Genomic DNA, 15,129 nt, shown 5'->3' with positions numbered 1-15,129 from the left:
CCAAGAAGCACAGCAGCAAGCAATGTCTGCTACAACTCTCACAAGTGATATGATACATCTTGTCCAGATGACAGTTTTACAACAGAAGCAGACATAACCTACAATGTCCCATTTAGACAGGAAAACTATGACACACCTCATCCAAACATGTTTCAGCATCCACACTAGAGAACATTGCCAACCACAGGAATTAGTTATGTCTGCCATACAATATCTGACGAGCACTTTTCACAGTCAATGAGTGTACCTCAGTCTCCATTCACGGGCCAATTCTCACAACTTCGACCTGACTTTTCATGCACATCAGTTCCACAAAATCTTGCATGTTCAACTGTCATGCTGCACTGGATGTCAAAATTTGCCTGTCTGACCAAATGTTTCAAGTGATAAGGCATGGCCATCTCATTCCAGCATCTAATAGACTGGGAAGCAGTGCAGGTAGCCTGCAGAGACAGGTAGGACAGGTGTCATAGGCACGCATGATGTTCAGTGGCCAGGAGGGAGGCACCCACAGCTCCAGGCACCACAATCCCTGATGACTTGGATCTGTGGGCAAGCTATGCTCCATTCCATCAATTCTGCAGAAAATAAAGTCACTTGTTCATCCAGGACATCTCAACAAATCTTTCATATTTAATCAACATGGAGTGTGATGTCCTATGTCACTGGCCTACACTGTCAGTGAAACTATCCTTACGTGCAGTTAGCAAGATGGATATAAGTCATGGTGCAGCTGAACTCCAGATTCAGTTCCTGCCAGATGTATACTTTCCATGGACCTTCCATGTGGCTGAAGTAGATGACATAGCTATAGAATTTGACCCAAACGTGGCAACTGTTCATTGTCCGATGTTGTACAGGATGCCATTTTGCTGTACATGTCTGGATGATATTTTAATCTTTTCTGCATCTGTTGAGGATCAGCAGTCACATCTCCCACAAGAAGCTTTTAAGGCTAATGGTGTGGAAATCAACCACGAAAAATCTCAGTTACATGGAGATCCAGTCACAATCCTGCACCATAAATATTGGTGGCTCCCGACCACGATTCAATCAGACTGATATCATGCATTTCCTACCTAGACCCACAACATTCAAAGAATTGAATCACTCCTACCCAAAGCCACATTAATTGAGACTCTGTTAACAGATGCCTTGGCAGATAAACAAATACCTGGCTCACACTGGGTTCGATGGACAGACAATGTGATTCAAGTCTTTGAAGCACTCTAGGTCCCATTAGTAAATACTGTTACACTCATGCACCCCTTCCTGGATGCATGCATTGATATCACCATAGATGTGAGAGATTCTGTGATCACTGCAGTTTTACTTCAACAATTGGGCAGTTCCAACCAACGAACCAACCTTTATGATTCTTTTCCAAGAAACTATCCAGCCAACATAAGTAGCCTGAATTTGACTGGGAGAAATTCACAGTACATGAGTCTATGAAGTACTTCTGGATGACATCAAAGACAGAGAAGTCACCATATATACCAGTCACACCATTCGATCTGCAACCCAGCAGCAGATCTGTCACCCTACTGTTTTTGGCAGATGTTTCTCATTTTTCGGTACACTGAAAATGTCAGATACATTAAAGGACTAGAGAGTATGGTAGTAGATTGCTTATTCTGGGTTTTGGCAAATACTTCTCAACTTATATTTGAAGAGTTGCTCACTTACAGCAAGAAGATAGGGAGATGCAGGATTTGTTACATGACATCTCCACAAATCTTACTATAGTTTCACCATAGCTTCCTGGGGCTGCCAGTTCAGTAATTTGTGACATCACTGCAGGCAGTTTATGCCCTATAACCCCAGTTGCTATGAGAAGAGGAATCTTCTCATTGATACATGTTTGGGCACACTCTGGTATTAGAGCAACAACACATTTGATTACAGAACATTTTGTCTGGCTGCACACTAAGAGAGACTGTCGGGCATGGTCACACACATGCACCTCATGTGGAAAAAGTAGGGTTGGTGTCATAATCAGTCAGCATTAGGAAAATTTTATGTTTTAAAAGGAGCCAGCCGGGATGGACGAGCAATTCTAGACGCTACAGTCTGGAACCGCACGACCACTACAGTCACAGGTTCGAATCCTGCCTCAGGCATGGATGTGTGTGATGTCCTTAGGTTAGTTAGGTTTAAGTAGTTCTAAGTTCTAAGGGACTGATGACCTCCGAAGTTAAGTCCCATAGTGCTCAGAGCCATTTTTTTAAAGGACACCTAAGTTAGGTTATCCTTGACACTGTTGGCCCTCTACCACCATCCAAAGGCTACATATACATACTTTCAGCCATGGATAGAAATATGTGATGGGTAGAGGCCATGCCTGTTCAAGATATTACCGTCAGTTATGTAGCTACTACTTTTACTAATATGTGGATCATGAGATTTCAATCACAACTGATCAGGGTCAGAATTTCGAGACCCAACTGTTTGAATAACTGTGCTCCATATATGTTGTACAGATAAATTCCATACCATTGCTTACCACCCACAGAACAATGGCCTCATAGAATGAGGGTACTGTATTTTCAGGACAGTACTCACCTGCCACAAGGAGGCATGGACTCAAGCGTTACCCTGAGTATGACTAGGAATCCACATAGCACATAAAGATGACCTCAGGGCTTCACTGGCACAAGTAATTTATGGGGAAAAACTTGCGCTGCCAGCTGAGTTTGTTGAACACTCATCAGTCACACCTTCAACACACCTTCAAGCGAGTTACTGGCATTGGTTGAAAAGATCAATTGCCATACCACCAAACTGTGCATGCATCCATCCCTACTTCATTCAACTCCTGAACATTTATCCACAGTGAACTTAACTGCAAATTCATTATTCTCTGAAACAACATGGTACAGGCAGTTCTGCAACTGCCTTATTTGGGTCCATGCCATGTCCTGACTAATTCCAATATCACAGTGAGCATCACATTGAACAATAAAAGCCAGACTGTTTCAATACATATCATCAAGCATGCATGGACGTTAAATGATGAATGTGTGGCAGCTATACCTCTTATGCAGTCAGTGTCATGTGAAGCTCTTTGAGAACTGTGTGATTCCACCCCACTTTTCAATGTGATTCGCGTCCCTAGTTCAAACTTCATCCATTACAGCCCAAACTATCACCACACCTCCAATTGGCAGCAGCTCACTGGGGAAGCATGTGACCTCTGCTCCACTGCAAGCACCAGATGTGATGTTAAGCATTGACATCTCCCATCATTGTGCAGAGCACCTGGCCTTTCACCTGGCTGACAACATTCTCTCCATTTCTCTAAGCCCATACATGACTCCAATGGTGGGGCAACACCATGTGTAATGCTCCTACACTCATTTCAAATCACACAATGACGATGATGCCAACACTGATGCCATATCAAGGGCAGTGGACTCCTCACAATCACTGTGGCACTGTGTATGGTCACTACTGCAACCCCACGCCCTTGCACAGGATGCTGTCTTCACCCACCTGCATGACTATGAGACTAAATTGCACCCAGGCACATCACACCTGTTTCTGTCAGCTCCACAAGAAACAGTCCAATCATCTCCTCCTTAAGTAGCAGCCACAATAACCTCCATGACACAAAATTGCATCCTGTGGAGGCCAATATCAATGAGACCCCTTCCATCTCCTTCCAACTTCTTGCCCCCATGCTGCACCAGTTGAGAGGATACCATTGACCATGGAGCTGTAGAAGTTCTTAAAGAGTGTTTGTTTTTTGACTCTTGTTGTAGTTTTCAGTGACACAAGAGCTATTATGCTGTACTACCAATGGTTATTTTGTAATTAAAGTGTAGTTATTCTCAAGTGTTGGAATGTTCCTTCTGGCTGCTGATGGCCAGATAGCCAAAACTCAATCTTATAGTAGTTGCCTGCAGCTGGCCAAGTGTACTGAATCATCCAAATGTGCATCTGGTGCGTCACTCTGTGCACTGGTGAGAAATCCTTGCTGCATACCTGTCATTGCTCAACACTGTGTCACTCTATTCTGTCACTACTGGGAGAGAAGCCTGATTCACTTTTGCTTTCATTTCAGGTAGGATAGTGCTATAATTAAACTATGTTTCCTAGGTTTTCATGTAACTTGCTATTGATTTTGAGTTCTTTTATGTAGAGTTCTTCTCTAGCTGTGAATTGTCACTGCTCATTGTGTTTGAAACCTCCACATCATGAGTACCAATAATTAGGAGGTCCACTATTTTGTCTCCCTCTCTTCTCCCACTTGTTGAATTTTTGGCAGTGATCTGTATCAATGCGATTCTTCCTGCCTCCAGTTCTCAAGGCTCTTGTCATTTCATGCTTGATGTCCAAATTCTCCTTTCTCAGTTTATAATTATATTCTATGTCCCTGATACTGTTTCAGCAGTCATACATAATAATCGGTTCTGCACATAGATGACAGTTTTCTTATCATCTATTGTATGACCTTGGTTTCTTCAAAGGTACTTTCTAAATAATTGATCTATTCTGGATCCTTGTCCAAAAAATTCATAAAATTACTATCTTCTCTTCTGTTGTGTGATTGGTAAGTAACTATTTCTATTATTCCTTCCTGTTGGCTGTGTGACCTGTACTTCATGCGAAAAATGTTTTCACATTTTTTGTAGATGAGCTTCTTTTCTAGTCACACTCTTTAGTTCGCTGCTTCCTCTTCTAGCAATCTAATGGTGAAGCAACTATTTTACGCTTCAGGCCACACACAGGTCATAGTACCTTTGAAGCTTCGTAAAACTAGAACTGGGTGTAACCAATCATTCAGGCTGAAATTGTTAAAAAGAATATTTTTATAAATTCCACTACTGGATCACAAGCCACAACACCTATATTTGTTCATAGTACCTTTGAAGCTCCGTAAAAATACAACTGGGTGTAACCAAACTTTCAGGCTGAATTTCTTAAATAGAATGTTTTTATAAATTCCACTTCTGGATCACAAGCCACAACACCTGTATTTGTCAGTTTAAGTCTCTCTTTCTGTACATATTTTATCTTCTTTAGCATTGCTTTGAGTGGAGTCAGGAGACCTTATCTGCACTGTCATAATTTTGGTTTCATTCTCCTGGCATGTCGCTTCCATTTTTAATTGTGCCACTTATGTGTACCATTAATTTAACCTGATCCTTACTACTCAAACGATGTCAGCCCCCAAAAGAATCTGGCATCACAGTTGATGCAGTACCCTTACACTGCAAGCACATAGATGGCTGCACAGTGGTCATTCCTCAACCTAAGTGATACCATTAAGTTAATTTATTGACACATATGAGCTACAATCCATGGAGTCCTTATTTGATTTTTGTAAATGGGAATCATCCTTCCAACACATCCTTTGATCCCAAAATCCTTGTGGCCTTAATATCCAAAAGTCCCTCAGCTCTTACCAGAAACCAATTGTGATAAATGTGAAGGTGTGAAATGTGGCGGAAACGAATTTCATAATCTATGCAGTGGAGAAACAAACAAAAAAACGTTAAAAATATGATCATCAAACCATTGAAAAAAAGGTACAATGTTCTCTTATTAACAGACAGCCTCGGCAGAAATTTGGCGAGTGTTTTACAGGACAATTACAAAGATATCCAAGCAATTGGAATAGTGAAACCAGGTGCAAGTACAAAATCTGTTGCTCATTTTGACCTGCAGTGAAACAAGACAGAAGAGAATGAATATGTAGTGTGTAAAGCTGGTGCCAATGACATCACAAGGCATGAAGAACGAAATTGCTTAGCAAGCTTGGAAAACTTCCTAGAAGCAAATAAATCATGAAACACCATTATTACAACATTGTATCACAGGTATGATGTTATGTACAATTCGTGAGTAAGTAAGTTGATTCGAAGAAACAAACATTAAAATGAAACAAATTTGTGCTTGTTTTGGCAAATGTAAAATATTAGATATATGCAAACTGAACAGAAGCCTACATACCAGACATGGTATGCACCTAAATTTTGAAGGCAAAAAATTCTTGTGTGATAAAATCTGGGAAATTATCAAAGAAAAAGATGAATTAAACAGAATTCTCAGTCACAAAGTAAACAATGATGTTTTTTTTAGAGGACAGCATAATAAATTAACCCTTGCATATCAGAATGTCCAGTATGTAACTAATAAAACAGAGCAGCTGAGTGTTTACCTAAATGAAACTAAGCCACACGTCTTCCTAGCGGGTGAATTGGGATGCAAGGAAGAGGAAGCATATTGTTACAGGCTAAAAACTTACAAACATATAAACTTGTACTGCAGAAAGACACACCAAAGTGGTGGGGTAGGCATTTATAGTAGAAATGATGTAAAATGTGAAAAAGTGGAATGGATAGATGATCTGGGTACTGAAATGGTATTTGAGGTTGCAGCAGTAAACCTATATAGTATGGAAACAACAGCCTTATTATAGTAGCACTGCATAGGTCACCTGGAATTAACATAGAAGAGTTTCTAGATTGCCTAGAGAACTTGCTGGAGGGGACAGCAGTGTATAAAAAAAACTTGTTGCTTGTTGGAGACATCAACATAGACTCATTAAATAATAGTGTTAATTATTTGTGCTATATGGATGTATTACAGTGTTATAACTTTAAACAAATGGACATAGAACCTTCAAGAGTCACTGCAAATATGAAGATATGTATTGACCACGTTCTCACAAATGTAGGAAAAGAGAAAGTAAATTTAAACATCTTAGCAAACTACATTTGTGATCACAGAGCCCTTACTATGTAAATTTATGTACAGAACATAGATGTAACTGAAAGTGATACAGTTATATATTAAAGAAAATTTAATTATTCTAAACTTAAGATGACACTAGGGAATGACAAATGGGAATTAGTGTACAATGCAACTGAAGTGAATGAAAAATGGGAATATTTCTATAAGCTATTCAGCAATACTTTAAATGAAACCTGTCCTTTAGTTAAATAAGTAAATAAAGCTGTAAACCATAAAGCTGAGAATCTCTCTTCTGAAATTATTGAACTGAGGGAGAAAATGAAAGATTGTTATATACTTTTTAGAGATTTTAAGCTACAATATTTCTCAACAAAATATAAACTGCTCAGAAAAACATACAGAGACTCCTTGACTAACCTAAAAGCGCAGAAATATACTCTGAAATAAGGAACTGTAGCTGTATCAGTAAAACTGCTTGGAAAATAATGCGTAAAGAAAGCAGGAAACAGAATTCCAGTGAACACAGCAACATAACATTAACGGAAAATGGCAAATAAAAAAATGACCCAAAAGAAGTGTGTGAGAAATTTATACAAAAGTTCAGCACAGTTGGTACAAATGAAGTTCATGTCAAGACACAAAATTTTAGTACTGGAAAATCTAGCCAGTCCTTTTATATCCATGGCATTACTGAGAGGGACGTCCTAGCAATCATATCAGCAGTTTGACCAATAGCAATCATATCAGCACTTCGACCAACAATGTCTTGTGGCTGGGATGACATTTCACTTAAACTGCTAAAGGAATGCAGGGATGAATTAGTGAAACCTCTGACTCACTTGATAAATACCTCCCTCAGTAATGGTCTATTCCCTGACCTTTTGAAAATTACTGAAATTATACCAGTGCATAAAAAGGGATTAAAAAACTGACACTAAAAACTGCAGGCCAAACCTCAGAACTAGGCAAATTGTTAGAGAGAGTAATACTAAATCAAGTTGAATCATATTTCACCAAACAAAATCTGTTAAACAACCTACAACATGGATTTAGGAAAGGGAGATCTACTACAACAGCAGTAGCATCTTTTATACAGCTGGACAAAAGTGACAAGGTAATTGGCACTTTCCTAGATATGAGTAAAGCCTTTAATACTGTGAATCATACCTTTCCTCTGTGTGAGCTAGAAGAGTACGGGTTGAGAGGACTAGCTTTGAAACTACTTACATCTTATTTGAAAGACAGGAAACAGTGTGTAAAGCTAACTTATCAAAATAATGAGCAGCTCCTAACAACCAAATCAACCTTCAGGACACTTCACTGTGGCATTCCTCAAGGAAGCATACTAGGGCCTTTTTTGTTCCTTGTATATGTAAATAACTTATTTGAACACCAAAATTGCATGGTTGTAAGCTATGCCGATGACATATTCTTCATCAGCTGTGGCAGTGATATGCAGTCCGCAGCTAACAGTACCAAGATCGGTTTCAATACTCTGTCTGCATATCTTACAGCAAACAAGCTTCTTGTAAATAAAGGCAAAAAAGTAATAATGAAGATCATCCTCAGTTATAATGCTGCCATAACTGATACTGTATTTACATCCCCATTGGGTCTTGTATATGCAAATTCACATAAATTTTTGGGCATCATTGTTGATGAACACTTATCATGGAAAGAACGTGTAGATAATATTTGCAAGAAAATCAGTAGAAATGTGTATCTACTGAAATGGGTCTCAACCTTTTCGGACCATGATACCTTAAGGCAAATATATTTTGTGTTGATTCATCTGCACCTTCAGTATGGTATTGAGATATGGGGTGGGGCATCTGCAGTTCATATAGATAGACTTTTTAGATTACAAAAAAAGGCAGTAAGAATGATGGTAGCCAAGGTAAAGAAGAGAGAGCCTTGTAGAGACACCTTTAGAAAATATGAAATTCTTATGGTGTACTCCATGTATATACTGCAGACAGTCATGTTTGTGAAACAAAATCCTGAATTTAATATGACAAACAGTAATGTACACAACTATGATACACGAGGAAGGGAAAATTTTCATAGAATTGTGACCAATAAAAAGCCAACAGACCACAGCCCATATATAATGGGAACAATTTTCTACTAAGCACTATCCTGTGAACTCAAAATCTAAATATGCTAAAGAGTAGACTGAAGCAGTTATTAATAGAGAAGTGTTGTTATTCTATAGAAGACTTGTGGTGCCATCTTGGAAAACAGTGTATACAGGGTGCTACAAAAAGGTACGGCCAAACTTTTGGGAAACATTCCTCACACACAAATAAAGAAAAGATGTTATGTGGACATGTGTCTGGAAACGCTTAATTTCCATGTTAGAGCTCATTTTAATTTCGTCAGTGTGTACTGTACTTCCTCGATTCACTGCCAGTTGGCCCAATTGAAGGAAGGTAATGTTGACTTTGGTGCTTGCGTTGACATGCGATTCATTGCTCTACAGTACTAGCATCAAGCACATCAGTAAGTAGCATCAACAGGTTAGTGTTCATCATGAACGTGGTTTTGCAGTCAGTGCAATGTTTACAAATGCAGAGTTGGCAGATGCCCATTTGATGTATGGATTAGCACGGGGCAATAGCTGTGGTGTGGTACATTTGTATCAAGACAGATTTCCAGAACGAAGGTGTCCCAACAGGAAGACGTTCAAAGCAATTGATCGGCGTCTTAGGGAGCACAAAACATTCCAGCCTATGACTAACGACTGGGGAAGACCTAGAACGATGAGGACACGTGCAATGGATGAGGCAATTCTTCGTGCAGTTGACGATAACCCTAATGTCAGCATCAGAGAAGTTACTGCTGTACAAGGCAACGTTGACCATGTCACTGTACGGAGAGTGCTACGGGAGAACCAGTTGTTTCCGTACCATGTACAGTGTGTGCAGGCACTATCAGCAGCCGATTGGCATAGACAATGCAACCCTGGTACCAAGTGTAGACACTCTTCGTGCTGGTATTGTGGACAGCTGTGATACAATATGCCATTCTCCAGGGCTGCATCAGCGTATCAGGGATTCAAATGCGACGGAGGGTGGATGCATGTATCCTCGCTAAAAGAGGACATTTTGAACATTTCCTGTAACAAAGTGTTTGAAGTCCCGCTGGTACGTTCTGTTGCTGTGTGTTTACATTCCATGATTAATGTGATTTGAAGAGAAGTAATAAAATGAGCTCTAACATGGAAAGTGAGCATTTCCTGACACATGTCCACATAACATATTTTCTTTCTTTGTGTGTGAGGAATGTTTCCTGAAAGTTTGGCCATATCTTTTTGTAACACCCTGAATACACAATGTCTCTGATCTATCAGTGGTCTGAAATATAGTAATTATATACTGTATTATGTGTACTGTACTGTTATAAATATAAGCTTAATTGTGTTACACTATAGACGAACCTACTTTTAGTGCCCTTTTGAAAAAATAGTGCATACAGACATGTGTCTGATCTGTATGATGTTATGAAAGAATGTAAATATTTTACTATATATGTGTAATGTAAGCTAAATTTTCCCGACAATGTCCAAAAACTTTTTGTAATATGTACAGAAAATAAATTGTCCCACATCCACTTCTACCCGCCACTCTCCCAGCACCCTCCACCAACAACACTCTTGCTTTACCCATCTGTATATTTATTTATCAGAATCCACACTTCTCTCTCTGCAGTCCCCCTCTGACTTTATTTTACAATTAAACCACTCCTTCTCCTCTCAACTACTCCACTTCACAGTGTGCTAATTGTGTTACACACAACTTCCCCTGCTTCTGCCAAGGCAGCTCCTCTTCAACCCTCCCCATCATGCAGTCATATATACAGCTGCCACCCATTCCATATCAAACGGTCCCTTCCCTACAGCCTAGGCCTTCGTGGCAAACGAATCTGCTCCAGTCCTGAATCCCTCGACCATTACACCAACAACCTGAAAACAGCTTTCGCATCCCGCAACTACCCTCCCAAACTGGTACAGAAGCAGATAACCAGAGCCACTTCCTCATCCCCTCAAACCCAGAACCTCTCACAGAAGAACCCCAAAAGTGCCCCACTTGTAACAGAATACTTCCCGGGACTGGATCAGACCTTGAATGTGGCTCTCCAGCAGGGATACGACTTCCTAAAATCCTGCCCCGAAATGAGATCCATCCTTCATGAAATCCTCCCCACTCCACCAAGAGTGTCTTTCCGCCGTCCACCTAACCTTCGTAACCTCTTGGTTCATCCCTATGAAATCCCCAAACCACCTCCCCTACCCTCTGGCTCCTACACTTGCAACCGCCCCCGGTGTAAAACCTGTCCTATGCACCCTCCCACCACCACCTACTCCAGTCCTGTAACCCGGAAGGTGTACACGATCAAAGGGAGAGCCACATGTGAAAGCACCCACGTGATTTACCAACTGACCTGCCTGCACTGTGATGCTTTCTATGTGGGAATGACCAGCAACAAACTGTCCATTCGCATGAATGGACACAGGCAGACAGTGTTTGTTGGTAATGAGGATCACCCTGTGGCTAAACATGCCTTGATGCACGGCCAGCACATCTTGGCACAGTGTTACGCCGTCCGAGTTATCTGGATACTTCCCACCAACACCAACCTATCCGAACTCCGGAGATGGGAACTCGCCCTTCAGTATATCCTCTCTTCTCGATATCCGCCAGGCCTCAACCTCCGATAATTTCAAGTTGCCGCCACTCATACCTCACCTGTCTTTCAACAACTTCTTTGGCTCTGTACTTCCGCCTCGACTGACATCTCTGCCCTTACTCTTTGCCTTTAAATATGTCTGCTTGTGTCTGTGTATGTGCGGATGGATATGTGTGTGTGTGTGTGTGTGTGTGTGTGTGTGTGTGTGTGTGTGTGCGAGTGTACACCTGTCCTTTTTTTCCCTAAGGGAAGTCTTTCCGCTCCCGGGATTGGAATGACTCCTTACCCTCTCCCTTAAAACCCACATCCTTTCATTTTTCCCTCTCCTTCCTTCCTTCCTGACGAAGCAACTGCCAGTTGCGAAAGCTCGTAATTCTGTGTGTGTGTTTGTGTGTTTTGTTCATGTGCCTGTCTGCCGGCACTTTCCCGCTTGGTAAGTCTTGGAATCTTTGTTTTTAATATATTTTTCCCATGTGGAAGTTTCTTTCTATTTTATATATATATATATATATATATATATATATATATATATATATATATATATATATATATATATATATATATATAAAACAGAAAGAAACTTCCACATGGGAGAAATATATTAAAAACAAAGATTCCAAGACTTACCAAGCGGGAAAGCGCCGGCAGACAGGCACATGAACAAAACACACAAACACACACACAGAATTACGAGCTTTCGCAACTGGCAGTTGCTTCGTCAGGAAAGAGGGAAGGAGAGGGAAAAATGAAAGGATGTGGGTTTTAAGGGAGAGGGTAAGGAGTCATTCCAATCCTGGGAGCGGAAAGACTTCCCTTAGGGGAAAAAAAGGACAGGTGTACACTCGCACACACACACACACACATATCCATCCGCACATACACAGACACAAGCAGACATATTTAAAGGCAAAGAGTTAAGGGCAGAGATGTCAGTCGAGGCGAAAGTACAGAGGCAAAGAAGTTGTTGAAAGACAGGTGAGGTATGAGCGGCGGCAACTTGAAATTAGCGGAGGTTGAGGCCTGGCGGATATCGAGAAGAGAGGATATACTGAAGGGCGAGTTCCCATCTCCGGAGTTCGGATAGGTTGGTGTTGGTGGGAAGTATCCAGATAACTCGGACGGTGTAACACTGTGCCAAGATGTGCTGGCCGTGCATCAAGGCATGTTTAGCCACAGGGTGATCCTCATTACCAACAAACACTGTCTGCCTGTGTCCATTCATGCGAATGGACAGTTTGTTGCTGGTCATTCCCACATAGAAAGCATCACAGTGCAGGCAGGTCAGTTGGTAAATCACGTGGGTGCTTTCACATGTGGCTCTCCCTTTGATCGTGTACACCTTCCGGGTTACAGGACTGGAGTAGGTGGTGGTGGGAGGGTGCATAGGACAGGTTTTACACCGGGGGCGGTTGCAAGTGTAGGAGCCAGAGGGTAGGGGAGGTGGTTTGGGGATTTCATAGGGATGAACCAAGAGGTTACGAAGGTTAGGTGGACGGCGGAAAGACACTCTTGGTGGAGTGGGGAGGATTTCATGAAGGATGGATCTCATTTCGGGGCAGGATTTTAGGAAGTCGTATCCCTGCTGGAGAGCCACATTCAAGGTCTGATCCAGTCCCGGGAAGTATTCTGTTACAAGTGGGGCACTTTTGGGGTTCTTCTGTGAGAGGTTCTGGGTTTGAGGGGATGAGGAAGTGGCTCTGGTTATCTGCTTCTGTACCAGTTTGGGAGGGTAGTTGCGGGATGCGAAAGCTGTTTTCAGGTTGTTGGTGTAATGGTCGAGGGATTCAGGACTGGAGCAGATTCGTTTGCCACGAAGGCCTAGGCTGTAGGGAAGGGACCGTTTGATATGGAATGGGTGGCAGCTGTCATAATGGAGGTACTGTTGCTTGTTGGTGGGTTTGATGTGGACGGATGTGTGCAGCTGGCCATTGGACAGATGGAGGTCAACATCTAGGAAAGTGGCATGGGATTTGGAGTAGGACCAGGTGAATCTGATGGAACCAAAGGAGTTGAGGTTGGAGAGGAAATTCTGGAGTTGTTCTTCACTGTGAGTCCAGATCATGAAGATGTCATCAATAAATCTGTACCAAACTTTGGGTTGGCAGGCTTGGGTAACCAAGAAGGCTTCCTCTAAGCGACCCATAAATAGGTTGGCATACGAGGGGGCCATCCTGGTACCCATGGCTGTTCCCTTTAATTGTTGGTATGTCTGGCCTTCAAAAGTGAAGAAGTTGTGGGTCAGGATGAAGCTGGCTAAGGTGACGAGGAAAGAGGTTTTAGGTAGGGTGGCAGGTGATCGGCGTGAAAGGAAGTGCTCCATTGCAGCGAGGCCCTGGACGTGTGGGATATTTGTGTATAGGGAAGTGGCATCAATGGTTACCAGGATGGTTTCTGGGGGTAACAGACTGGGTACGGATTCCAGGCGTTCGAGAAAGTGGTTGGTGTCTTTGATGAAGGATGGGAGACTGCATGTAATGGGTTGAAGGTGTTGATCTACGTAGGCAGAGATACGTTCTGTGGGGGCTTGGTAACCAGCTACAATGGGGCGGCCAGGATGTTTGGGTTTGTGAATTTTAGGAAGTAGGTAGAAGGTAGGAGTGCGAGGTGACGGTGGGGTGAGGAGTTTGATGGAGTCAGGTGAAAGGTTTTGTAGGGGGCCTAAGGTTCTGAGGATTCCTTGAAGCTCCGCCTGGACATCAGGAATGGGATTACTTCGGCAAACTTTGTATGTAGAGTTGTCTGAAAGCTGACGCAGTCCCTCAGCCACATACTCCCGACGATCAAGTACCACAGTCGTGGAACCCTTGTCAGCCGGAAGAATGATGATGGATCGGTCAGCTTTCAGATCACGGATAGCCTGGGATTCGGCTGTGGTGATGTTGGGAGTAGGATTAAGGTTTTTCAAGAAAGATTGAGAAGCAAGGCTGGAAGTGAGAAATTCCTGGAAGGTTTGGAGAGGGTGATTTTGAGGAAGAGGAGGTGGGTCCCGCTGTGATGGAGGACGGAACTGTTGCAGGCAGGGTTCAGTTTGGATAGTGTCTTGGGGAGTTGGATCATTAGGAGTGGGATCAGGATTGTTTTTCTTCGTGGCAAAGTGATATTTCCAGCAGAGACTACGAGTGTAGGACAGTAAATCCTTGACAAGGGCAGTTTGGTTGAACCTGGGAGTGGGGCTGAAGGTGAGGCCTTTGGATAGGACAGAGGTTTCGGATTGGGAGAGGGGTTTGGAGGAAAGGTTAACTACTGAATTGGGGTGTTGTGGTTCCAGATTGTGTTGACTAGAATTTTGAGGTGTTGGGGGGAGTGGAGCTGGAAGTGGGAGATTGAGTAGATGGGAGAGACTGGGTCTGTGTGCAATGAGAGGAGGTTGAGGTTTGTTGGAAAGGTTGTGGAGGGTGAGTGAGTTGCCTTTCCGGAGGTGGGAAACCAGCAGATTGGATAGTTTTTTGAGGTGGAGGGTGGCATGTTGTTCTAATTTGCGGTTGGCCTGTAGGAGGATGCTATGTACAGCCGGTGTGGATGTGGGAGAGGAAAGATTGAGGACTTTGATTTGGGATAGGAATATATAAAAACAGAAAGAAACTTCCACATGGGAAAAATATATTAAAAACAAAGATTCCAAGACTTACCAATATATATATATAAAATAGAAAGAAACTTCCACATGGGAAAAATATTTTATTAAAAACAAAGATTCCAAGACTTACCAAGCGGGAAAGCGCCAGCAGACAGGCACAA

General features: G+C 42.1%; 1 protein-coding gene across 1 annotated transcript in view; it reads left to right on the top strand.

Moving 5' to 3' along the window:
- LOC126335038 (uncharacterized) overlaps positions 1-15,129 on the top strand; it is a 106,531-nt gene that overhangs the window by 65,368 nt on the left and 26,034 nt on the right. The gene's annotated exons all lie outside the window — the stretch shown is intronic.

The sequence above is a fragment of the Schistocerca gregaria genome, chromosome 2 (genome assembly GCF_023897955.1).
Source record: "Schistocerca gregaria isolate iqSchGreg1 chromosome 2, iqSchGreg1.2, whole genome shotgun sequence".
Lineage (NCBI taxonomy): Eukaryota > Metazoa > Arthropoda > Insecta > Orthoptera > Acrididae > Schistocerca > Schistocerca gregaria.
The sequence above is the reverse complement of the archived record's forward strand: the minus strand, read 5'-3'. Positions and strand labels throughout refer to the sequence as shown.